The sequence below is a fragment of the Ornithodoros turicata genome, chromosome 1, assembly GCF_037126465.1.
Source record: "Ornithodoros turicata isolate Travis chromosome 1, ASM3712646v1, whole genome shotgun sequence".
NCBI lineage: Eukaryota > Metazoa > Arthropoda > Arachnida > Ixodida > Argasidae > Ornithodoros > Ornithodoros turicata.
In genome coordinates, this window is record NC_088201.1 from 117,964,751 (window position 1) to 117,989,838 (window position 25,088).

General features: G+C 47.1%; 2 long non-coding RNA genes across 5 annotated transcripts; both read right to left on the minus strand.

Moving 5' to 3' along the window:
- Positions 1 to 1,276: 1,276 nt before the first annotated feature.
- Positions 1,277 to 23,789, minus strand: LOC135368322 (uncharacterized). Of its 3 annotated transcripts, none has more exons than XR_010414747.1 (4): positions 23,665 to 23,789; positions 19,465 to 19,634; positions 9,916 to 10,082; positions 1,277 to 1,513 (listed from the first exon to the last, which is right to left on the minus strand). It is a non-coding gene; the product is annotated as an uncharacterized LOC135368322 (long non-coding RNA). The 3 variants fall into 3 exon arrangements; XR_010414749.1 differs by having other exon boundaries at positions 9,910 to 10,082; XR_010414750.1 differs by having other exon boundaries at positions 9,916 to 10,093.
- On the minus strand, positions 14,739 to 15,916 carry LOC135368314 (uncharacterized). 2 transcript variants are annotated; one of them, XR_010414746.1, is made up of 4 exons: positions 15,745 to 15,916; positions 15,399 to 15,498; positions 15,199 to 15,338; positions 14,739 to 15,109 (listed from the first exon to the last, which is right to left on the minus strand). It is a non-coding gene; the product is annotated as an uncharacterized LOC135368314 (long non-coding RNA). The 2 variants fall into 2 exon arrangements; XR_010414745.1 differs by having other exon boundaries at positions 14,739 to 15,338.
- Positions 23,790 to 25,088: the final 1,299 nt, after the last annotated feature.

Below are 25,088 nucleotides of genomic sequence, written 5' to 3' on the forward strand. Positions count from 1 at the left end.
AGGTGTTTTCTTTCTGCGAGTCCCAATGCGACCTTATATTTGTACAGCAAGTAAACCACACGAAAACGAAAGAACATCACGGAACCTATAACCATCAGGTGCAGTGTCACATCTGATACGTATTCACCACGTATGACACAGTTTTCCTCGATAACATATTCTCATGGCGCTCTACCTGGATGCTTTCTCTCAACGTTACTAAATGCTGAAAGATTTCCTTAACTCGTTCAAAGCAGCCCTACCCCTACTATTACAAATTAGGCGGTTCTTTGGTTCATAAATTCAATTCATATAAGTACCTGGGACTGCATATCACCCCCAATTTCATCTGGACAAACCACATTAATTCTATAGTAAGTGATGCTAATGGCAAGATTTGTTGTTGTTGTTGTTTTTTTCGACAGAACTGCCCCATCTTCTGTTAGACTGGCATATACCAGAATCATTCGCTCGAAGCTAGAGTACGCGAGCTGTGTTTGGTACCCTCACCTTACCAACCTTACTACAGTCCTTGAGACACGTCAAAATCGTGCAGCACACTTGATATCTAACAAGTACACCTTCCAGTAATACGTCAGTTAAACCCTCACTTGGTCTCCCGGAGCTCGCAATACGCAGGAAATATTTTTGTCTTTGGGCTTAGCGCAAGTTTTTCCATAACCCTTCTTTGAGACCGTTCTTCATCCAACCCGCATACTATATATCAACAAGGCTGGATCATCAGTCAATCGTATCATGCGCAAAACAGTACAGTTCCGTCGCTCATTCTTGCTCAACACTACTGATGACGTGAATTATCTTCCGGAGCAGCTGGTCACGATTGTGAACCATGTTGTGTTCCAATGGGGACTCGTCCGGTACAGACGACCCTCTGTTTAAAAGCATGTGGCGTCATGAAAAGACTGGTTCTAGGTTATGTTTTGCTGTAGTGAGCAAGAAGAGGAAAAAACGCGTTGACTGATAGGCTGGTAAAGCTGATAGTAGCCACCAGCATCCTTCGGGCGGCGGCGTTACGTCATCTGTGACGTAGGGGCGCTGGTCGTCTGGATATAAAAGATCGAAAAACAAGGTACATAAAAAAAAATTGTAAAGACTGCCCCCTCCGCACCATGCAAGGTATCGCAGAGGGAACAGCCTAGAAGAAGTGAACAGCAAAAGCAAAAAAAAAAAAAATGTGAAGAAAGAAAAGACAGACAGACCATCCCCACTCGAGTTAAAAGAGGAAATCGGAGAATAGAAGAGAAATGTTAATCACGCTAGCGAAACCACACGCAAGTGAACGGGCCCGGCAAACCAACGGCGTTTATTTATAAACACACCCAAAAGAAAAATGGAAAAGCCCCCAACAACAAAAGTAAAAAAATAATAATAATGCAGTCACTTGACTGACAAATTTGTTCTCCAGGAAGGAACTCCAGCTGATGCGCCATACTGTGACTTCAGATCCAAAGTGCAGTCTGTAACCAAGTACTGCCACTGTTGCATGGCCACCATGAGCACCTATCCAAAGATACTAAAAAAATACATTAAACAAAATTGCGTAACACATTTGACACCCGATCGAAGGAAAAAAACAAACCTTGGATCACCGCGGGCCGAAAAAAAAAACATCTACGAGGATACCCCCGAACAAGCCACAACCCAAACCCCCAAGTAATAATAATAATAAAAAACATTAGTAATAACAATACCTATAAGTAGATTAGATATAAAAAAACCTACTCCACAACCAAGACCGATACAAAATCCAGCAAAACCACCAGCCACACACCGTCAAAGGAGGCAAATGTCCTCCAATGCGGCCACACACACCACAACCTCAGCATGTACAGCGGGCAAAGCAGTGAATAGGAAAAATAAAATAAAAGGATAAAAAGGAAAAACACTCAAGCCCCTGGGAAAAAACTAACTCACAGACAAGGCAACCCACCGGCAGCAAAAATAAAAAAAACTAGAGTCACCACCGAAAAACCAGAGCTGACCCAATCCCTACCAGACCGCAGGCCCGCCCGCGCCACGGGCTGCAGCTCGCGCGTAACCACCCGCGAGCGCAGGCGATCCCCCGGTCCAGCAAGGAGACGGCAACCCAGACCCCACCCCCACCACGCCGAGCACCACCACTTAACGGGGTCGAGGACTAGGCACCAAGACATCCAAAAACAGACCTATAACAAGCTACACACTCCGCTGGGCTGGGGGCCCGCCCGCGACACCGGCTGCAGCATAAGCGTAACCACCGGAGAGCGCAGGCGGGCCCCCAGCCCTACCCAGAACAAGCACCCCAACCAAACAACCCACGTGAACTAAATGAGCACGAAGTAACTAACACCAAAATCGCAACAAAAAAATAAAAGTAAATAAATAATAAAAAAATGAAGGCCAAACGGCCCAATGTAAAAATTAATACCCAAGGTACGCAAGTGCAAAAATACGCAAAAATACCCAATAAATTCTTACACGGCAGTACACTACCAACTCTCGTTAGGAAATAAAACAACAAAAACAAAGCCCGTACCACGGGAGCACGAGTAGTATGTAAGTGAATCCAACAGAAACTTCACCTCAACTCTGTGTCCCAGAATACACAGTGTGTATGGGCCGAAACCCTAACCACAAATGCCCCAGTAGAACGGCAGCGCACCCAAAAAACAACACAAAACAAGCCAAACCCACACCCGGGCACACCAGTAGTACGGTGATGACCTAGAACTCTCACATCAACTCTGCATCTCAAAATAATATGCAGTGTGTACAGGCCAAAACCAATACCACAGGCACGTCAGCGGCATGGCAGCACATAAAAAAATGAGTCCGAACCTTAAATCCACGGAAAAGAACGGATTAAAAATGTAAAATTTACCAAGCCGTTATGTCCCGAAACCCCAAAACATGTCCAAGGGCACAGGACGCGGTAGCCCACGTCGCGCACAGCCCCCAGACCGCAGCAACAACCGAGCGCCCCCCGCCCGACCGGAGACCACACAGGCAACCCCCGCAGCCGACAACCACAACCAAAATAATAAACAGAATGCTTGGGTGGCACCCACCCAAAAAGGCAAGCATGGCACCAAGTGACCAAACACCCGCTCCCGGCTGGCCCACAGACAGCCCCACGCTCAACAGCGACATAACCGGCCCGTTCAGGATCCACTGGCCCTCTCACAACCGAGACCTAGCCCCAGCACACCCACCAAAGACCAGCCAAAACCTCCAAAACTGTATAGGTCGTCTATACAGTAAACTTGGGTTGTGTCTACTAGAGCAGCGCGCTGGGCTAGTAGACAACGTGCTGCGACAGCGCCGCTGCTCCCGCTGGGCAGCGCCGGCAGCAGGTCGAGAGCTGCTGTAGGCGCTGCTGTCCTGCTGAGTGACGTCATAGCTGACGACGCTTCTCGCCACTGCCCCGTTTCCACAAGTTTGCAGCGCGTACTTTTGAGAATGGCGTGCACCTCGACCGCCGAGATGTTCACAATTTCTATACGTCTGCCTGAGGGATTGTTGATTAATGCACTGGTATTGGCAGAGGATTTGTTTTTCTTTTCTATGGGTTTGTGCTTCTTTGCTACCGTGTTAAGTCCAGCGTCCCGCTTTTATACTGGTCTGGTGCCACAAAACTGTGCAGTTACACGTTTATTGGACAACATGTGTTAGAAAGGTTTGGGAACGTACTAGAATCGCGGGGGCGTGACAGGCGCAAAGCAGAGTTGCTGTCTGAATGTGCCACGTGTTGGAAACCAAAACCGTGCTCATTGTCCTTGTGCTTGAGTTGCGTCTCTTGTGTTGTTCACCCCACACTGTTTTGTCTCAAAAAAGCTACACTAGCCGTAGCACAACGCCTTTCTTATTTTCAGACGGGACATATTTGCAAGAATTCGTATGGCATTGCGGCAAAGGAACCGCTGCCAGTAATGGGGCTACCGCGATCCCTAGTACTCGTAAGTCTATTTGAAAAACACATTTCCCAGTGATCATTCGCATTTGGTGGTGCAGAAAACAAAGAACATGAAGGTCCCCGGTTCGGTAAGAACGACGACGACATAGCAAAGACAGGTAAGGAAGGGGATGAAATATTCCTGTTATGTTAAATTTATCGCCATTCGAAGCACAACAAAGTATAACATGTATATGACGACGCTATTTTGATCGACGCACATTTGTTAATTCAAAATTTTTCAACAGTGTGTGTGCGAGATGCCCATTCAAGGACACAAGCAGGCACAGGCTCATCGAAGAAAAGTGAAGGTCAGTGAATAGGAGTGGTGGAAACACTAATCATGTGTATCAGGTAACGGCCTGCTTAGTGTACAGATTTCACGTGGATGGCAGAGAACACGCTACTGGTTCTGGAGCTTTATAGGCTCCACCACCAGCAGTACATAAATGCACCGCCAAGGGCGAATAAGGAGATATGGGAGGAGATAAGTATGGAAATTAGAAAGAAAGGCTATGAAGGTAAGTAGTGCGAGTTAGAGATGGTCTACACAGGCAGTTCCTGAATTGCAGTCTGCATTCTCCTCTGAGTACCAGAGAGGTCTTCTGGACGTCTGTTGTGCGACTGCGGAACAGCTTCGTATCTGCACCATTCTAACGATAAAAGTTCAACATAATAAAGGTCGCAATACCAACACCAGCAGCATGTGCTTATCTGCCTGAGCCTGTTTGTTCAGTAAACAGTCCCCAAAAGTCACTAGGTTTCTGGCTGTAATCTCTGGTGAATCCCGTGGTATTATTAACTCTGCTTAGAACTTCACCACTGTTTATTCTAGCATGTCATGGCAATTAACAATCGACATAACTGTTTTCTTTGCAGAGTCAAGTGATGCTTGCTCCAGAAAATACAGGAATTTATTGGGCACTTACCAAAACATAAATGAGAAAGAGACAAAAACTGGTCAAGGGCAAAAAAAAGGGGGCAGTTAATGACTTTTTCTTTGAGCTCCTCCAGGGGCATCCCAAGATACAGCCTGTGTTAATCCTGGTGGCCGGTGCCCAGTAGTTTGCTACTGCCTCAACGGTATCTGGAGGGCCGTCAGTAGGTGACAGCAGTCACTGTAAGACAGTCATTAGTAGCATGTTCATTTATGTGAATGACGGTCTCTGCGTTACAGCACCACAGCTATCAGAGCCTCTTGACAAAGAGACATAACTGCCATATGACATGGCACCCTCTCCTGGTGCCGAGGAGGAGAAGACCAGTGCATCAACAGTCTGAAGAACTGTTACTTGAATTCGAAATGTATCGTAAGGATGTTGTGAACGCCTTGGAAGAACGCAAGGCAATCTTGAGGGACATTCGTTATACCCTGTGCTCAAACCCTGATAATGTATGAACAAAAAGAATAATACTGAACAGTTTGACGCGATCCACTCACGCTTGTGAGATGCACTATACATGGCACATACAAGTTCGGAAACTAAAACGTTTAACAGCCGCTTGCGCGCCGCCTGTAACACAGTCGTCACCTTCAAACCCGTCTATTAAACTAGCAGGTGCTACCGCTAACAGCGCCCTCTGCACCTGCTGGCAGCGCTGTTTTAGTAGACACAACCTTGCATATTTGTGAAGTTCGCATTGCGTGCTATGTATGTATTTTTTCTTTTGTTGTTCCTGTCGTAAGTAATCTTATCCCCCTCAATCTAATGCCCCCACGGGCACCTTTGTGGTATGTGTCATAAAAAGAAAAACACAACAATCTTGTGCGCATCATAACCCGTGACGTGCAGCGCATGTTACGCGAACCCTTGGGCGCTGTCCAGATGGTCACACAGCCAAGGAGCAGTGCTCGTCGACAGTCGGGAACACCTACGAAAATCCTCGTCCGAAATTCTTCATACTCATGATGAATGCGGAGTCGGTAGCGCAGCAGTAAATGGACGGCAACACAAGCGGTCTTCCGGTCACAAGCCGTCTTCCTAACGCACTTCAAGGTTCGCCAGTACGTATCCTTAGTATCTCATAGTATTTTCATACGTGACCGAGTAAATAATGTTTTATTTGGGTTTCTGGTCCATCTCCAATCCAATCTCGTCCACGACCCAATCCAAGTTCGTTCATTTCAAAGGGAGGGTTGGGGAAGCCGCACCAGTCTCCAACAGCTCCCCATAGTTTGAGATAGTTCACACAACACTGGGCACACGGCCAATGAAATTGCGACATTGTAGACAATATGCATAGCCAGTCGGCCAATCAGGATCCTAAGGCTTTGGCTGACCTTCGGTCGGTTTTAGCTAGTCCTGGCTACCATCGACTTCTACTGGATTTCACACCTGCCGCCGTTACGCAGTGTTCAAAATAACTGAAGCTTCTTTTTGCTAAGAGAAATATTTAGTTGACAGAGAGCGCTTATTCAAAGACTTCATACATGGATGCACTATGAATGCAATGTCCACTGCGTTGTTGACACATCGTAACCAAGCTCGAGCTTGAAGCAAAACGAACACACTGTTCAGTGAAAAAATGGCTAGGAAGCAAGCAAGCTGGTGAAGATGATGCATAATGTAAAACCCCGAGACTAGGGAACACGAAAGGGCAGACACAACACGAAAATTTTACTTCACATACAAGAAACATACCGTTCAATTCTTCATACCTAGCCAGTCTGATGAATGCGTAGCATTTTATGATGAGCATCTCCTTTCACTGTTCGCAGAGCGGAAAGTATTTGTGTGGCACGTAATCCTATCTATGTTTTCAGCCCTCGAAATCCGACGGCGCTCGAACGTGTTCTTTATTCTCGCTCCAACTCACGGAGCATTCAGTTCCGCAGTTAATAGACTGTTCGCGGGATAATAGTTGTGTCCAGAAACAGCACAGCACGCGTAGAATCACATTGCCGCATGAATAAACCTGTTAACATATTTCTACAAACTGTTCTGTCGATTGACACTACCGAAACAAGGAACACAAGAGGAAGCCGTGCCGGCCGTGACGCGCTATTTCGAAACTGTGCTGAAACAGCCGCCTCGACGCTGCACGCACACGTGCGCGTACAAAATGCTGTTTCAAAACATTGTCGACCAATCGGAGCGCGCACACAATGTTTGTCAATGTGCTTGCAACGTTGTAGATGGGCGCAGTGGTACATATTCTCAGCCCCATCCTCGGGTACCTGAAGAGGACTCGCCAGTCCTCCTCAAGCTCTTGTGTGCGTGCTCCGATTGGTTGAACGTGGATTATTTTCGCGTGCACCTGCGTGCAGCCTCTTTGCGATTTCGATTTGACTTCTCTGGCCGTTATGGGGCTGTGTTAAGGCGTGGTGCACGACAGAGTCCAGAGTGACAATGGATTACTGGGGATACAAGTCGACCTTGGCTATCGAAGTAAAAGCGGCGCCGACTCCGAAGAAGTCTCAAGAAAAAGTCTGAGTCTCTGTTCCTGTGAGAACTGACCTTGGGACACAAGGAACTGGACTGACGTGTGATGCCCACGAAAGGAGCACAAGGCAACACCAAAAGATTCTCAATTACAACCAGAACCTAGTTCAAGAACATATTGCCACGAATCAACTTCGAGAAATATCCAGGGCAGGCACGAAACGGTACATCTCATCCCGGCGCGTGCTGAAGAAGAAGCAAGAAGCTTCCAGACACATCGCCTGCTCTCTGGCAAACGCACGTGCTGTTTCTAGACTTTTCGGCGCGACGCTTAAATGCTTGTGCGCTCTAGGCTGGAGCATTCATTCTTTGGACTCAGTTGCGTTCAGAGAGCTATCACTCTTGTGCTTTTGCTACCAGGTAGTTTAATAAACCGTTTGCTGTTTATTCGACGACTCGCCGGCCCATTTCGCTTCGTGACATTTCTGGTGGAGGTGCGCGGCAATCCTTGCTCAACGGCCCGGAAGAACAGAAACGACTGAGTCGAAGGCAGCGTGGTCTACCTTCGGAATTCAGGCCATTGGGACCCCCAACCCGCAAGAAGATGAATACGACAGCCACCATCGGCAGCGCGGCACGGCAACAGCTGGGCGCATTCGGGACCCGCCCAACCTGCACCACTCAACTAGCAGCCACGCGCACAAGGAACTTGCCTCACGTGCGCCTATTATACGCGCGACAGACGTACGGCGAACGTCAGACTTGAGGCGGCTCTGCTACCACTGTGAAGAAGCCACCCGGGTCTACCGCCGTTTCCCGTACCGACGACTGGGTCTACCCGGATTTTCACCTGACGCCTCCCGCCTTCAGCGTGCAGTCACCCCGCCGCAATTGAAGACTCTCTACGGCAACAACATGCTTCTGCTGACTCACGACACGACCAGTCTCCGAGCTCGACGAACAGCAATGCAGACCGCCGCGACGCTCAAAACGTTACCAGTGACCTGCAAATACTCATCGACGACCACGAGACAACTGCATTAAGGCGCCGACAACAATGTTAAAAACGACGACGTTGGCTACGAGGCTTTGCAGGGTGCAAACGAAATGCGATGAGCCGACACAGGTTCTGCCATCGGGACGATGCCACGTCTACGGAGGGGGTAATGCCACGAATCATCTTCGAGAAATATCCAGGGCAGGCACGAAACGGTACATCTCATCCCGGCGCGTGCTGAAGAAGAAGAAACAAGAAGCTTCCAGACACATAGCCTGCTCTCTGGCAAACGCACGTGCTGTTTCTAGACTTTTCGGCGCGACGCTTAAATGCTTGTGCGCTCTAGGCTGGAGCATTCATTCTTTGGACTCAGTTGCGTTCAGAGAGCTGCGCTAAACTCTTGTACTTTATAACTCTTGTGCTTTTGCTACCAGGTAGTTTAATAAACCGTTAGCTGTTTATTCGACGACTCGCCGGCCCATTTCGCTTCGTGACAATATGTCAAGACAAGAATGATCAACAGGAACCTTTCTTGTCAAAAAAGAAAAAAAAAATCTACAGATGTAGTTGCATAAACGAAAGAAAGCATGCGCCATATGCCAGAACAGGTCTGAGCATGTCAGGAGATTGCTCAACGAGCACTGCCAAGCGAGAAAAAATCGCTCTACTACTAGACGACAAAGCAATGCAAGCCCAGAGAAACACTTGAACAAAGTGGAAAACACACTCTCCAGTATCAATTGATTTCTAGACACACACATTCCACTTATTCAAAAACAGACCTCGTCGTAAAGGAGCTCGTTACAAAATCCACGAAAACGCACGCCATCAGGGATCACTCTGGTTTACACTTCGCAAAATAAACTTCCAGAATAAACTCCTCGAAATAAACCACGAAAAAATCCACGTTGTAAAGATGAAGCCGTAAAAACTTTTGTGATACAAACTCTTCAGATTCAAACTTTCAAAATAAATAGTCTATGTTAGGTCGACAGGCACGGCTGCCTCAGAGCAGCGAAGGCAGTTTGGCTCCCCTCGTCTCAAAATAGTTCCCCACAGGGTTTGGCTCTTTGCGGTGGGATGAGAACGAGAGTACCGAGTCTGGACGAATCGTGGGACGAATGGTTTGCTGTATTTTTCGCCGGCTATCAGGATTCTGTTGACATGCAATTAGTGCTTTGTTCTGCCGCTCGCCTGTCAAATTTGAGTATGTCGAACTCTGAATTCGTGTCGTATGGTACCAATTCAGTTCCCGGTGTTGGTTCCAGCTATGATGGACATCTGCTATACTAGACAGTTTTAGTAGACCGTTCCGTAACGCACGGAACGTTAACGCAGAGTAGGTAGTTGTCTACCGTGAAACGGATAGCAATAGAGTTTTAGCAGACCGTCAGGCAACGCTACGAACGGTACGGTAAGAACTGTGTTGCCATCCAACGGCGATAACATGAACTACGCCCAAGTTGTCTAGGCATCTCTTTCTGAACAAATTCCCTAATATAACTACGTTTTCATGCTCTGTTTTTGTTTTCTTTGCGTTTGCCTTGGTTGTGAAATCGGAGAGTTGAAAAGTGACGATCGACAAAAAAGTCCGATACCTGTACCTTGTGGATGTGTTGTGTTTGTCCGTCTGTGTGTGTTCCAGCCTCAGAACCGTAGAATCGTGGAATCGGAACCTGCGTGTGTACTTTTCTGCGTGTGGTTTTCCTTGTGAGCGTACCTTCTGACAAATGCAGGGAACTGGCACAGGACAGACTCTCGAAATGCCTTTCTGCAAATAAGCTACATATGAATGTGAAGAAACCGTTTGTTTGTTTGCACGTAAAAACTATTTTCTGTCGTATGAATAACTTAAGTCAGCAGAGGTGCCTTCATTTTTGTAACCAGCATGCGGTAATCTCAGAGTGTAAAGAAATAAGATTCTGATTTCAGTAACATCCACATTGATTCGCGCACCTTCCTCGACAACGATTTGCCATGCAAAAACTGCAAGAGATGTATCTAGACATAATACTTCAAGCACTTGGTTTCCACTGGTCTTTGAATACCCTGGAACCTAAGAATGCCTTTTTCAATGTCTTAAAAACCATGAAATTTTCTTACAGAGATTTTTGCATCTTTTTTATTCGCCTGGATATACGTGTAAATCCAGGTTATCAGATGTCGGAACCGAAAAAAAACCAAGAGCAATAAGTAACTGAAATCAGGAGTGTGAGAAATGATGGCACCCTCTGTTGTACTTCTTTGCCTTCCTTTCTCTCCTTTGACCTTCACAGTCCTAAATCCCCGGGTACGTTTATTAACAGATCACTCTTTATGCTAGGTACCCACGACAAAAAGAGGTCTCAAATTCACGGTACCAGCTACTTCATTGTATGCAATGGTACCCTTGCACCTATTTTTACACCTTATAAATATTGTGCTTAAATATGAAATTGCTATAAAACTTGCATCCTGCGCGACATTACATTGAATGTGCTGCTTGCAGTTCTGCAGCGTTGTTTCTCCCTCACATTAAAGTGAAATGGCAAACGTCTTCCCGTTTTGTCCGCGAGAACGATCGTCACTGAGGGAATTTCAAATTGGGACAGGTTAAAACACTGGATGTTATCTAACGTGTAGGTGACGACGTGCTTGTCTTTCTCGTAATAAAAGGGTAGTATTTTTAATATCAGTTTTTTACTGCTCCCCACGTACGTGGGTTCCACGATATCTGTGTAGATGATTATGTTGTGAAACGGGGGTTCCAGGAGTACCTCGACGGAGCTCGTGGCATCCTCCTCCTCCTCCTCCCCCGTGAACACCGTACGCGATTCGAAGCCCAAAAGCACGGCCAGGTACTCGGAAAGTCTTAGGGTGGAGGTGCCCTCGGAAAGCCGTATTTTACATTTCTGTTCGGTTCCGTCAAAGCTGAGGCGCGTGTTCACCTACGCGCTGGCTAATCGCATCCAGAAGTGCTTGCGGCGTCGCATAATAGCCGCGAGGCAGATGTACTTGCAAAGATCGAGGAATTTTCGTCTTGATCGTGAAAGAAAATTGGGGCGCTACAGGGAGAGAGACGCGTAGCGTTTCTCCTTGTCCCTCGACGGGTGTGAGATGTAGCAGCTTGACAACGGGTTCTGGTACGTGCAACCCTTTCGGCGTTTTCAGAGAGTAGACGTTATCAGCAGATTCTAGCGAGGAGTCCAGCTTGTGCGTCTGGAAATACTTGTTGAGTGTCTTACCTAGTGACGTGGTTTCCGAATTCAGAGTGACGTCGCCGAAAGCGACGGGTGCGGCGTGCTCCAATAAGATGGAGGTGGCTTCGCGTTCGGTCAATTTGGGAGGCTTCACCGCACGACCTGCTTCGCGGGACGCTAGCGAGGCGTCGAGCGCCTGTGCGAGCCGAGGGTCCAATTCCACGGCTTTCACGTCCACGAGTAAGACGAAGTCGTATCGCGATTTATTGTATGCGAAAGAAACGTTGAATTCCGAAAGGGCTTTTCCCAAATCCCTCTCGAGATCCGAGGTGACACGAAAAGTTCTCCCGGCTTCGACCGTGTCCTCGAAAGAAACCTTGATTTTCGCATCTTGCCTTTCGTATCCAATATTTAAAAAATCTTTGCTTATGCTGAGATCTATCAGACCGACTTTATAGCGATTCGAGAGCTGAAGCAGACTATCGGAAGCTACCGTGAAGGCGTTGAGTTTATTCCAGGGAAACTTATCCATGCTGGCGTTCGAGAGCAGGTGGACGTAGATGTCTGACGTCATTTCCCAATCTTGACCACGTCGCTGCTCGGAACCCAACTGTCGTGTTCTTTGTCGTAACCGAACCAGCGAACCAAGGAGAAGCTCTGACCGTTCACTTGCTTCTTTCTCAGCACTTTCGTTACTGGCCAAGGCTGATTGGCGTCTCGGGTTACGACGAGTACCTCCTCCGGGTAGAAGGATCCGTCTACTTCCTTACCCCAGTAATCTTCCAGGTGCACAACGGGAGGGGAGGTGTCTCTCAGGCGGGAGACGGTGAAAATCTGAGGTGACCAACTCCCTTCCGAGCTCTTATGAAAACCTTTTCTGTGTAGTAGGACCCTCACTTTGTCCCCCACTTTGAGCTTCTTTTTCATGGAGGGTACGACGGGCTTCCCATTTATCTTATTGAACAGCTCCAATTCGTTTTCGGGTGTGACTTCGGACGGGCTGATGCCCAAAGTCCTGTGTTTGGTGTTGTTTAGTCGCGCACGATCTTGGGAAGCGCGGAAACGAAGTGGTATTTTCCGGTTACTCTAACGTAGCGGAATATTCTGTCGCGTAAAGTGCGTATCACGCGTTCTGCCTGCGATGCTTTGATTACTGGAGAGAAGGTGGAATACATGTGGACCTTCTTTCGTGAGAGATACTCCTTGACGGTCTTGTTGTAGAATTCCCCTCCTCTGTCGCAAAAGATGCGTGTAGACGCGTTACCTCCCCGAAAAAGTCTTATCATGGCCCTTTTCATTTTGGCGGGGCGCTTCGTCTTTAGCGGGAGGGTGCGCAAAAAGCGGGAGAGGGAATCGATTGCCACCAGAATGTAGCGGTAGCCAGCGTTGAATCTCTTGTAGTTTGAAAAGTCGGCGAGGTCCATTTGCCACACGTCGTTGATCTTGAGCGCGATGATGCGGATGGTGAAGCGTGTAGGCATCCAGCTTTCTGCGAATGGCGAGAGCCTTCTTTTTGCTCAAGTGATGCGCTTTGCTATAGCGGTCCACACCCCCCAAACCACCTGTTGGCTTGTCATATCCCTCCATAAGTCGTCCACGCAATGGAGGCCTGCTGCTGCTGCTGCTGAGAGTCGCGAGATTTGGGCAGAGAAATCAGACGCAATAGTTTCGAGACTTTGGGGAACCAGGAAGGTTTCTTTCCCGTCTTACGTTGCAACAAATAATTGACGAGTTCGTAAACGGAGGAGTGTCCGATGGGCTTGCCCGACACAGAGACACAACCCTCGCGATCCCAGGAAAGAACCTTCTTTAATTCCGAGACGACCCTTTCCGCTTCCTCTTAGTCCATCTCTTGAGAGAGGAGCGAATTATCAACATCATATGTTACGACGGACGCCTTGTTTTTATTGTCGTAGGGGTCAAATCCGTACTGCTTGAGTATGCGATACAGTGCTTGCAGTATGAGTTTCACTTTGACGTCGTCACTCTCCTTCAAGGAATGAATGTTTCCGATGGAGGAGGAGGAGGTGGTCACTTCAATTCTCTTGGCCATTGGTGAAAAGGTTCAACACGGCGGAAAGCAGGAGAGGAACCACCGATGAAAGAACGCCCTGTCCTCGCTGCTGAGACAGATAGCGCTTCAAACGTTGGGGATTCTTGTGAATCTTTTTGTAGGCGAGCCGTCGTTAGAAGCGTTTGTGCTTCTTCAAACGTGCAAACATATCTGGAGCTAGAGCCACCTTTCCGTTCAATACATTGAGGCAAATTTCGGAGAGATGTTTCATGTCAGACGAAGACGAACGTCTCAAGACGTGGCAACGGCGCGGAGGGGGTAGAGTGGAGAGTACTTTGAGTAGAGTGAGGTGAGGGTGGAGATTCATTTTGGAGCGTAGATATATTGACGTTCACCCGGAAAGATATTGCTACGCAACCTGTGATCCTCGTGCGTATAGTTGTGAAGATCCATGAGTAAATAAGCGTGGGGCGATGACATCGCTTGTTTATATGCGTCCAGAAAATACTCCAATCTTTTTCTGCCAAATAGCTGTTGCCCGAAATGTTCCATCTGGTGCACGCTGCGCACGGTGCGCCACAGGACGACGTAACTGGCGTTGTAGGATATAGTTCTAAAATGGTTATTGTCGAAAAAGATGTTTTGAACGAGTAAGAAGATCGACGCGTTGGCGTGGTGGGGGGGCCGCTTAAGATACAGCGAAAGGGATGACGGAAACAAAAGGTTCGGGGGAAGACATGTTGCGTGCGTACACGTTGCACGAAGAAAAAGAAGAGACTGAGACTTGAAGAGAAATGCATCGCTTTTATTTACACGTCGTCTTCGTCCTCCTCTACATCGGGACTGCGTTCCCAATACAGATTATCCAGGCTAAAGTTGGACTTCTTTTTCGCCAGTCTGTCTGCCGCTAAGATGCGGTCGAGCGTCTTCATCTTGTCCTGACACATTTCTTGACGCGCTTGCAACCATTCCAGGCGGTGGACTTGAAAGGCTTCCTCCACGATGCCGCGAATAAATTCACGAAGTTCTTCGTTTTTTGTCTTTTCCTTGCGACGACGAGAAACGCAGGAGAATAAACCACACATGGCGTTTTCCAGGTATCGGTCAGAATGATGACGCGAGTGCGGTGCGCGCTGACTTAATACAGATAAACGCGCGCGCAAAGAAAGGAGAGTGAAACCAAAACTCAGAAGCCACCCGTCGCCGCTTGGAGCGCGCGCGCAGCAGAGCCCTATTGAAAAAACCCATATCGAATAAATACGGGTCCCATATATATGGCATTATTGAACATGGGGTTATGTGTTATATGGACATATGAGTTATATAGACCATACGGGGTCCTCATGTGGCCCGTATGACCCATACGAGAATCTCCATATCCAACAATCCCGTATAAACGCCCCATACAATTCTCATGTGACCCATATACCCACATGATTGTGTGAGCCACAACGGAATTATGAGACCGCTTATACGGGGCGCAGAGAGCATAAGGTTATGTACCACGTTGAAGAAGCCGCTGGTCGGGTAACGGTCGTATGACGATACGGAGTGAAGGTTATACAGGGTGCATCCAGTGACACATAGTGGGGAACCAAAATCCACCTACACACAAAGCACCAAAGGGGAGGATACATCGTGAAAGCAGTACAGATCTTAGAAAAATGTAGGTATGATAAGCTGAGTATAATTACGCGAACATAGTGGCAAAAGAACCAGGAAACTTTTCTGTTATCCAGTTTATTTGGCTTGTTACATTCAAGGGCACGGTTGTAAAAGCTTGCACTGCCATGAAGCAGACATTGGAGTTGCATGGGTGAAGTGCACACCCTACCTGTTTCGCAGGAAACACAACTCAGTAAAAATCTTTGCAAAGACCTGTAGCTTAACTTACTTTGTTTTTTAAGATCTCAGCGACGTGTGTGTTCATTTCCTACGTCGGGAGTGCGACAGCCCATTTGTCTTGTGCACAGAAACAAATCTGTCAAAAGCGTCTGAAATTCAAAGATTCCACATTTGTAACAGGCCAATGAAGCATCACATGTGACATCTCCACCCGATGTTAAGTGACGATATCGGTTAACGACTAATGCAACGACCACACTGAGTTCAGCATAAGGTAACAGGACTCAAGAGGGGTAGCAATCACACTGAGTGCATAAAGTAATAGGAACCCACACGCTAGGAATGTTACCAAGCAAACCGTGCATGAATCATGGCACAGCAGCCTCACAACTAACCTTCCATTCACGAAATCCAACGGCTTCTGGTCGTATCTTCCAAGGCGTACAAACAGAGAAACATGTCCAGACATCACTAGCAAGGCACAAACACACAGTCAGAACAGTCCGAGCCACCAACGCCACGCCGAAACACCCAGAACAGGAACGACGACAACACGCGACCGCTCACCTCCGGTGCTCCAACGTCGACTGAGAGCAGTGGCGGATTCGGAGTGTGGCGTCGGGGGCGCCACTGTCGCGGCGCTCTTCGTGCTATATCAAGAGAACGGAAATCGGCGCGAGCACGACAACAATGCTATCGGAAAGAGGACGTTTTCCCCGTCAAAACGAGACCTCATTCACCTTCCTACGCCAAGAAACACCCAATATCGAAAAAAATGCCCCGCGCCCCATATATAAGGAAGCCGCCGTTGCCACGGGATCCTAACTAGAGAACGGAGAGAGATAAAAAGGTGTCGCAAGTTCCTACATCTTGCCCGCTTTGAGTACGTGTGCCCGTCAGAGGGAGGTTCGGATCTGCCGTGGGGTTCGAACCCAAACACTGAGACAAATGTCGCGGTACGGGGGTCGGCGTCAGGAATTTTCGGAATGACGCCCTAACAACTGGAAATTGACGGGTGGTCCGAATTGGAAACTTGTAGTGCAGGGTACGGAGCATGCACACACAAAATTTCGGGTAAATCGGGCGTTAGGTAAGCAAGTTACAGCACTGAACAGCGGGAAGCGTTTCGGGGCGTCGTCACCCAGACACGCCGGCGTCGAAAAACTACAAAGCCAATATCTTATCTTGGAGAACGAAACTTTGCGGGCCTATAGGACAAACTCGACTGAAAAGAGCACGTCGAGACCTTCAAAACTATGTTACACACGACTATGTAGCTGCAACTGGGGCGGTTTTAGGAAAATGCGGCCTCCCGTCACATGTATTGTGAGGAGTGCAAACACGGAAACCGGTAACTGAATTGCCGCTAAAGTTACAGAGCTGCGGTTAATTTTGTCACGTTTGGTACGTCATGTAGAGTAGGTTACAAAAAAATGAACATCGTCGGACGCGAGCTTCCTTCCTAAAAAGGACCCCAAAGTTTGCAAAAAGAGCGTCGCGAACGCGTCTTCACCCACAATTTCCGAACCGCTAAAGACCGGACCGCGGTGGATTTGGCCGATCATAGAACTATTCGAGACCTATTTGGACGCAAATTTTGGCGTGAATCCGACAAACGCCGCGGGAGTGACGGCGCTCCGAATGTATCGTATATGTGCTGATGGAAGCCAAAAATTTTCACATTTGTCGGCTACCGTTAGGATTTCTCAGAAACTTTAGGCGTGCTCGTGAAGGGGGAGGAATGTGGAATCCGTCACAACAAATAGCGTCTTGATAGGACCATTTTAGGCCTCTATATTAGACGCACTACCACATCAAGCGACACCACCGTCAGTCGAAAGAGACTCACAACTGCCATGAACCACTAGGGTCCCCAAGAGTCTCGAGCAGGCTATCCGTGTACTCCAGATAAATACCTGAAGAATGCATATTTTGTGTACGGGAACAGGTTAGAAAGCAGGACAAATCCTTGTTAGGGTATAACTAATTGTATTCTCAGCAAAAAGCGACATCATCCAACCTGACCTAACCTATAGTCATGTGTGTCAACTCACGTGTCGTTCGGAGCGTGTATCCTATTTCTGCATCGTTTCCGTCCATCCGTTACTATTTAGTCCCTAACACAGGAACGTAGCAGTGAGTTTATTTATCTGCACGTTCCTCCAGGGCAGTGACACACATTTGGTTCGCGCAATCCATTTTTATAAGGTAAGTGCGTGACGCAATTAAGTGGCCCATTTCAAAAACTAGTTTGGCATAATTGTACCCATAACTATGTGGCAGAATCAACGTTTCGAATTATGTGTCATGTGTGATTCCTGTCCCCCATACTATCCTAATGTGCATCATACGGCCCCATATGTGTACTATTGCTGTCACATACGAAGTCGTATGGAACCCATATTGCTGCCACATCACTTCATATGGGTGAAAGATATGTGATATACGGCCCCATATCACTTCATACGAGGCCCACATAAGTATCATATTGACTCCATATGACTCCGTACGGTACCCATAAGAATGCCATATTGCCTACATATGACTTCATACGCGGTCCATATGTATTAATATAGGACCCATACGAATCTGTACGGGAACCATACAAACTGATATAGGAACCATATGAGTCTCATACGGGATTTTTCAATAGGGAGAGTCAAAACCGAAACAGCCCGCGGGAGGGCGGCGGCGCAGAGGTCGCTAGGAGCGCGCGCGCATGCGCGGTCGGGTGGAGCAGAGGGCGCTAGGAGCGCGCGCGCGCGTATGCGTAGCTGCCGCGTCGCGTCGCCTCAGTCAGTTTCTGCCTGGCTGTCGCGGAGAGCAGACGTACGCTCGGGTGCTCCGCGCTCTCTCAGTTTCGGCCTGGCTGATGAGCAGTCGCTGCGGGGGAAAAGGTGAGTGATTTGCCGCGCTCCTTTTCTCGCATGTTTGCCGTGTTTAGCAGCAACCAATGAGTGATTTGTCGATGTTTGACCGCGCTCGTGTTAAGCCTTTTCTCGCATGTTTAGACTTGTTTAGTGGAGAGCAAGCCTGTTGTTTAGGTGTGATTAGGTGTGGTTGCCTGCCTTGTGTTAGGTGTATAGTGTTGAGGCGCTGTGGTTAGGCCTAGTCGATTGCCTTTTCCCCGATGTGTACTGTGTGTTAAACCTTTTCTCTCGCATGGCTAGACTTGTTTAGCAGTGCTGCCATTTTCTACATGTCGCTAGTGTCTTCTTCTGTCTTTCTCGCCTAGAGCTATGATGGTGGCGCCATCTGGTGTGATGCCTTGCAACTAAGTGGCCACCTGTCTCTGCAACTGCCCGTCGTCAACTACCAACATGGCGGGCGCTGGTCACTCGGGTGTTGCGGAGCGGCTTCTTCGCCGCGGCATCGTTGATTTTCGAATAAATTGTTTCTCTCCACTCTATTTCTATCTTTTTATTTTGTTTTCTACCTATTGTTTCTTTTTTGTGGACACAGGTTGTCCGCAACTCACAGGGTGGTCTGGACACGTCTTAGATGCTCCCCAATTAGTGTGATGACTCCCTGGAGGGTCCTGATTAATGTGGGGGGTCCCAATTAGCTCTAATTGCTAATTAAACGTGTCCAGAAGCCTTATAGCGTTGCGGACAGTCTGTGTCCGGTCATTACTACTGACAGACACATTCATATTGCTGGACTCTCACCCTCTCATTATGTCAAAATCTCTTAGCACATTGCCAAATCCGGCACACCAGCGCTCTGCCCTGAAAGCACTTCTAGAGTTTTTGAACACTGCAGTACTTCGTTCCCTGCTGGGAGGCGCCTCATTATTCTATTTCACCACATTACCGACAGCGATGGAGTCGAGTATCGCCCCTGGCATGAAACTCCCCATCCATCATTGTTCAAATCGGTTCATTGTTCACATTGAAATGCCGCTGGCGTTGTAATGAATCTTTCACGAGGGCGTACGAAGAGGACACTCTCGAGGGGAGCCGAGGCCCGTCGTCGGTTTCTTTCTGACAATATTGTGGCTCGCTTTCCAATTATATTTTGCGAATGGTTTAGAAGGTTGGTATTCGGCTGTTGGTTTCATTTAGTACAGCCTCAGCGCTCACGCTAAACCTTAGGAAAATGTCGGAATTTCTTACTGTTGTCGAAAGTTTGGATCGTATGCGCCATATGTGTTACTCCTCAGTTGCGTTTTCGAGTGAGGGTACGAAAAAGGAGAGTCGAAAAACAGACACGTCTCGTTGTCCGCTGGGCGGTTCTCAGAGAGGTATCTCATGAAGGGTACCACTTGGTTGAGTGGAGTTATGGCCTGCAAAGAAAATCGGTATACAAATACATTTCCAAGATACAATGACCTTATGCATGTTTCGTTTGTCACCTGCACAGCGTATATACGTCATAGAATTACTGGACTTGTATGCGTTGTTGTTACCATGTATACAGGCAACGCGGACAGGATTTTTGCCGGTACACTCCACACCTTTCGTCGCACCCTCTCTCAACGGTACATCAACACCCTTCCGCAAAGGATTTGTGATACCAATATGAACTGTAGCCAGCAGAGAGTGCTCCCTCTCCTGCCCCCTTCCCCTTGTGGAGTTGAAACATTCCCTGCGATGAGAAACGCCCGTAAATTCGCGCTCTCAAAACAGAATGCGGAAGGGCTAGAAAATAAAAAGAGGGTGAAATTAGGATTAAAGTAGTCAGGTCATAAACCTGTGAAGGTTAGAGTCCGTAAAATCTACCGAAAGCTGAGCTTTTATTCGAAAAATTCGAAATAGTTCTCTGAGGTTCGACTCGATTGCGTATGCGCGTACATCCCGTTCATGGAAGCATTTGTTTTATGCTAGAAAAACCGTGAGGTATCGGCGTTATGTACATTCTGCCTGACCGTACATCTTGAGCAAAGTATACATGGTGCTATTAACATAGATTGGAAGCTACTTTGACATATAAACTATAATGTGAGCCACGTAGCGAAGTCCGCTGGCGCGACACAAGAATGCTGTCGATGCTGCCGACAACAAACGTATCCACAGGATGTTTATTTTTACGCTTAACAGAATTTGTATAAAAACGCTGTGAGATAAGCACAGGTGTAGTTTTTTTTTATACGGTTAGGCGTACACCCTCTGGAAGAGAGTATGTAACTCCGCAAGATGATTCATTACCTAAAATTCATTTGCTACCTCTTTAATTGGGAAAGCTTGGTCAAAAGGGAGATAGCACAACGGGATGCAATCCTCATTGAGAGCGATACTATCTTATAAAACTTCAGAAATGAGAGCGTGCCGTGAAACATCCATCGTTGAATTTCGGTATGCAAATGAGCCGAAACTGAAAGAGCGCGGCTCAAGAGTACATCATCCACGCCGACGGAGGGTTATCCGGGCGGGAAAGCGGTTTATCTGCCCTGCAGAGCGCTCACTACTCCAATCATCTCCGTCGCTCCAACTCACGTGGCCCTCTGAGGTCAAATGAGCGCTGTGCTCCCTGCGTTCCCGGTCGGCGCGGTTTGGGCCATTTCCATATCAAAATTCGGCGCTGGATATTTTAATGCACGTGCGTGTTTCAGGATTTGTTAGACGTGCAATGGCTTTCAACGAGGATATTTTTTTCAGTCTGGCTATCTCGTTGTGGCCCGAAATCACTTGGTTAAAGAGTTAATGAATTTCAGGAAATTAGTTACCTTGTAGCTGCATACTTTCTTCTAGAGCATGTCCGCCTAGCCGTATAATTCAACTGCTTCTCATAGCTCTCATAGCTTTTTTGATAAAAATTATGTAAGTGCTATAAATAAACACCCTGTATTCTACAGGGTGTCCCACGAGAGGATGTCACTCAATTTCTCAAAATATGTTTTACTTAAGAAAATTGTGAAGCTACTTGGAATACACACACAGAGACTTTTGCCACAGATTTTAGGTCGTTTGTACTCGTATTTCTGCCACGCCATAACTAAGCAAATTTGCCTCATTAAAGTAAAAAAATGCCAGGCGAAGGTAACATTTTTATACGTGATTTTGAAAGCCGGTAAAACATAACATACTCCCTTCCCCAAAATCCCGCCGTCGTCAACAACATTTCGTCAAAAAGTGTACACCCGAAAATATGTCGCTCTTCAAGCGCCGTAGCCGAAGCTTTCGTTTCCGCTACTGCTTGCTGCACCCCACTGCCACTGCTTGCTGCGGCAAGGCCTCTCTTGCATGGAAAGGACGCACTAACGCCTTTATCTGCATCGGTAACTGAGGCTCACTGATAACAGGTGTTTGCGCAATTAAGAGATCGGGTCTCGCTCGATAAAGAGATCAGGTAGTGAGGCGCGGCGTGCAGAGAAAACCATCGATCCGTAATCCTGCCCACAGAAAGAGGTCTATTAGTATTAGTGAGTGAGATGGAAAACGTCGGAATTAGATGACGAAGCATGAAGCTCATCGTTGAAAGAACAGAAACCAGGAGGAAACTAGCAAACCTCAATTAACAACTTAACTGACCGAGAACAAACAGCGGCCCAACACATTCCAAGACTATTTGTTACAGAAATGGGTGTGACAGAAAAGGTGTCCTTGATTCCTAACACAACCACGCTACCTCTACGGTCACCTAGCAGTCACAGCGTACATACCTGAGTTCAGGTAGTAGCTCGCCATCAGTAATATTTGAGTGAAGCCATGTTTCGGTAAAGAGACGAATATCAGCTCCAGAGTTTTCAGGAACTGAGCGCAACTGATATTTTTGTTGATAGACCTGAGAGTATTACCAAAAAGAACACGAAGCTTATTTGATAAGTGTCAAGCCTTGGCACCGTCAGCAGATGCCGCAGTAATGTTACCATCAAGTCGAGGTTCGGACCTAATAACACGAGTATCCGTTTTTGGAGCACGTGATGTTAACGAACTATGAATTATCTCTGTCTGATTAGAGCATGCATTCCAAACGAAAAGCTGCTCATTGACATAAAGATTGTCGAATACAAGGCGCAATCTCTAACCCTCTTCCTGGTCTTCACTTGCACTGTCCCACAGCCTTTCCCGTATCGATTGGACCCGCTTTGTGAAATCCTCTTGAATGGAATACTGTGTACCCTTTAACAGAAAGCCGTTTCGCATAATTTCAGTCTTCGAAACTTTTCAGTTTACTTCATAGTTTCAGTTTCTTATATTTCGCTTACTCGGGTTAATTTATGATGCGAAATAAAATAAACGTCATTGTTAGTGAAAAAATTGCTAAGAAGCAAGCGAGCTGGTGAAGATGATGCATAATGTAAAAACCCCGAGACTAGGGAACACGAAGGGACAGACAAAAACACGAAGTCTCAAACACAGCTGAAAATTTTACTTCACATACAAGAAACATATACAGACAGAGAGAAGAGAAGCAACCAGTTGAGGACAAAATAGGTCATTTCGTGGGAATGAGCAGTCTGTTCAAGGCTGGACCGAGGATTACGGATGGGTTGCTGACACAGTTCCCACAAGAGGTTATGAAAAGGGTCTCTCTCAAAAGCCTGCTGTGAGGGTCCACTTCGGATGCCTTTACAATTGTTTCATCCCATAGAGGGAAGCAATCTGTGCATTCTTCCAAATGTTTGGCAATTTCAGAGTTTGAAGCTTTTTGTACTTTTAATGAATGTTCTCTCAAACGATCATTTAAGCAACGTTTTGTCGGGCCAATATAACAGAAACCACAAGCTAGGGGGATCTGATAAACAATGTTTGAAGAACAGGGGACAAATTTATTCCGGTGATTCTTGGAAGTAACTTTAGGTTTGGCGAAAGGCGTTGTTTATCAGATCCCCCTAGCTTGTGGTTTCTGTTATATTGACCAGACAAAACGTTGCTTAAATGATCGTTTGAGAGAACATTCATTAAAAGTAAAAAATAAAGCCTCAAACTCTTAAATTGCCAAACATTTGGAAGAATGCACAGATTGCTTCCTTCTATGGGGTGAAACAATTGTAAAGGCATCCGAAGTGGACCCTCACAGAAGACTTTTGAGAAAGACCCTTTTCAGCTGTGTTTGAGACTTCGTGTTAGTGTCTGTCCCTTCGTGCTCCCTAGTCTCGGGGTTTTTACATTATGCATCATTGTTAGTGCGTAATGGCACTTTAAGAGCTAGTTTCAGTGACTTTGTCTGTTTTTATTGTGTAGCTGGGGGCAGGAAATCGACATTGAGAAGGAACATCACTGCACAACACAGAAGGGTGGGCGAAAGCAAACGCGCGCCCATTCAAAAAACTTGCGAAAAAGCAAACTCACTCAATTATTTTACCGCTGGAGGACAAACCTGTTCAATGATAGGTTAAGATGTTGCTCGAAGGAATAAAATTGACCACTTACGTCCCATGAAGGCACGCTATCGCTGCACATCTGCCTCTGACTGAAGACAAAGCTTACAGAGAGGCAGGCAATGAGAAAGCTGGCCAAGTGGGTCATAATACTCTCTGCAAACCAAAAGTGGGGACGAAGACTGTTCTCTGACAACACTTTGTCCTCTTATAGCAAGAGCCGTGGCTGTTAGGAAAGAAAGGCAAAATAGCACTACAGAAGATTACTCCATCGATCAATGTCTACACATTGATCGATGGAGTAATCTTCGCGACGTCGATTATTATCTGCGAACATCACGTTACTTGCAAAATGAAATTTCTGGCACATTAGTGATAATAGGATCTCAATGCTCAATATTCAAACACCAGGTGTTGCATACTAGAGTTGCAGCGAGCTTTACTGGAGCAGACACATCAGAGTCGTATGATTACGTCTACACATGAAAATGTCAGAGTAATGCAGCTAGAGTAATTGACGCAGAGTGTGCCAGCAGAATATGTGGCGCCCTTGTAGATGAAATGTCATATGCTTTCGAAAAGGACAGGTTAATCATATGTGCTATTTGATACAGGTGTTACCAGTAGGTGATGTGATTTGGATGACAAACACTGCTCACGCTGGACATAACATCAGTACGGTGAACATTTGAGCCGCTAACAAGTGGAATCCAACAATGCCAACCCTTGACATTAGAAACGCAAAATATTGATTAGTATTTCACTTCAGTGGAAGCTCACGTGCGGTCAATAAATTGTCTGCAGAATATCATATTGCATGCGAAATGACACATCTGGAAGCTCGGTAGCAATGGGAGTTGGAACCTCAAGACCGAAATAACAGGTGCTACATATTAGAGTTCGCAACATATCATCTGAAGTTAATTGTGCAACCACATCAGAGACAGAGAATAACTTCCACCAAAAAAAGAATAAATAAATCATAGAACTGTAAACGTGTCGGGAGCCAGACACAAGTTGCTCTTTATTCCTTCCCATGGAGTGACAAGGATGGATTCTAAATTCGGCACCCATTATGCACCGCAAGAGGACCTTCACCTGGGCCAAGAACGGAGGGCAAATTACGGACTCCGGGAATGGATCACGCCCTTGCCCCTCCTCACGTCTCGATAACCAGTCCAAGTATTCCTTCTTTATATGATTCCGACAGGCGTCCGGTCCCGCGGGCCCCTGAAGTGGCCCGGTTCCCAGGGCACCATCCCCGGGTGCCCCACTCTGACATTGACACCACCTTCTCTGCGGCCCTGCCAGGAGGTACACATAACCTACAGCCCTCAACCTGAAGGTACAGTTCTCGACCACCGCGAAATTCAACCGGCACAAGACTCTGACACCCATCCGTACCGGCTAAATGCCTTTTAAACGCGGTGCACCAGCTTGTACCTAATGTGCGCCGCGTTTTTCGAGCGCATGAGC